The sequence below is a fragment of the Oryzias melastigma genome, linkage group LG14 (genome assembly GCF_002922805.2).
Source record: "Oryzias melastigma strain HK-1 linkage group LG14, ASM292280v2, whole genome shotgun sequence".
In the NCBI taxonomy this organism is placed as follows: domain Eukaryota; kingdom Metazoa; phylum Chordata; class Actinopteri; order Beloniformes; family Adrianichthyidae; genus Oryzias; species Oryzias melastigma.
Genome location: NC_050525.1, coordinates 6664005 through 6666378, shown reverse-complemented (window position 1 = coordinate 6666378; position 2374 = coordinate 6664005).

Below are 2374 nucleotides of genomic sequence, written 5' to 3'. Positions count from 1 at the left end.
AACCTCACCAAAAGTGCCTTGAAGGAGCAAATTGAGTGTGCCCTCCTCCCTGTGGTACTCCTGAATGAGACACTCCACCAAGTAGTGTAAGGTCACCGCTACTCCACACCACCCATCTGCATCTGAGTACCCACCGAAAGGATCGGGAGTAGTGGTTTTTCTCACTGCCCCTGTGATCGTCTGCTGGCCATGTAGTCCGCTCTCTCCACCCAGAACATTCTTCACTGTGCTCAGGTAAGCAACATGTGCACGCTCGTATTTCAGGTGGAGAGCCTCGTTCAGCTGATTGGCCATATCACCTGGAGACTTCGCTGATCGCCGCAGCTCATCCATCACGGTCTTGCATATGGCTTTTTTGTGGGTGAGGAAGGCTGGGAAAATGTTCTGGAAACGACGAGGCAGCATGTCCATCCATGAAGGTTTGTCTGCAAACCAGTGCTTCTTGCAGACTTTACAGGTAAGCCGGGAAGCAAGTATGTAGTACTGACCACTTGTACCAATAATAACACGGGGCCGACCTGTTCCGGAGGAGACCACAAGAGGTTTTTGCACAGCCATACAAACACGGGAGCGAATAGTTGTTCCGCACTCTTTCCATTATGGCGTGGTCTGGTTTCCAAATGAAAAAAGGATGGAGGTGAAAGTCCTTGGGGGACGGTAGCTTGTACATGGTCTTAATGAGTTCCGGCTGAGGTGGGTTACACCACAAGGAGATCATATTCATGGCATGTCTCACAGGTGGAGACCCAGGCCACAGTCCCAAGGCTACCATCTCTACTTTAATCCAAATCATCTGCTGTGGAGAGCAGTTCCAGCTGCTAACATCTTGGTCGTAGCATAGAAGTGGTGGAGCAGCAGGCGTTGGCTGAGACTTGTAACGATCACTCCTCCTCTCTAGAGGGGACGTCACAACACCCTTCTACAGGCGTGGGTGCATTCTATGTTATAATTTGTTCTTTTGTTTATCCCTCAAAGAAATTAAATGAAAAATAATGTTAATGATTCATACAGAAAGTCGTTTAAGTAATCCCATGTTATTTATATTCATACGAGAAGGTGCTTCACAAATCCAATCAACCCAATAACAACAAGCCCCCCAAATTCCACACACACAAAATACAAATAAACATTATTCCCTTAGTCCAAACCCCAAGTCCCACAGTTATGACAGCGCGAGGAAAAAGAAAAAAAAAATAAAGTCTGTCCAGCTCACGTGACCGTGGGAAAGTCGCTTCGTCCGCTTTATGAAACGCGATCCACGAGGACAATGATGATTGGGAAAAAAATGAAGAAGATAATCCAACTCAGGGGAAAAAAACCTCAACAAAAATTTTTTGATGGTACAATCCACAAAGAGACGGCAAACTTCCTCCACACCGTAATCATCCGCTCCGTGCTGCTGGCGGCTCTGCCGGCATCTGCTGAGCCACGCCCCTCTCCTGCGCACCTGTGTCCATTCAAGAAATCTGGAGTCCTTTCACTCCTCAGCCACAGTCCCGCTCGTCCAATAGGGTGGCTCACAAAACAAAAACAACTCATGACCTCATAACGTGGATAAAACCCAGCTCAACACAACTTGGTTAACACGAGAATCATGGTTACAACTGGCATTCAATGGCAACCATTACAGACTGATCAGGAGAAGGAAGACCTGCAGACTGAGCTGGGGTTCTGTGGAGGACTGCTGCAAAAATAACAAAAGTTCATGTTAAATAAACACCATTATCGAAAAGTCCAAACGATTACAGTATTCTTATCATTTTTTTTTTTTGTCAAAGTTATTCCACTGACTGTAGGCTTTATCCTGCACTCCTCTTGAAGTTGGCGCTGTTCCACTTTGAGGCAGATCCAAAGCGAGCAACTCGGGTGGGACTGGAGGAGGAGGAGCCTTCGCTGGAGCAGAAGAAACTGGTGAAAAAAAGACACAAATAGTTGAAATAGATATGTCGCTGCAGGAGATTAAAGTTGACCAATAATCATCAACACACTCACCTGTATGTGCAGCAGCAGGACCTCTCAGGCTGGTCTGGATTCAGAGAAACAGAAATGTCCATCACTCTAATGCCCAAATTATTCACAGTTCTTTGTTAGTATTTGTACCCTAAAAAAGCATCCAAACACAAGGGAAACATGCTCAATATACGAGTGGTATGAAATAAATACTTAAATAATTAGTTTACTTTTTGTATCTTTTTGGTTGACCAGAAAAGGTATGATTATAATTTCATAATCCATGCATACCCATTTTATTCTGACATGCTAAAACATATACTTTGTTGTAATTCTGCTTTTTTTAAAAAAAACAAAACTTGGGTGTAGTGATAGACACAGACGTAAATTTTGATAAACACTTTAAGGCAGTCACTAAATCAGC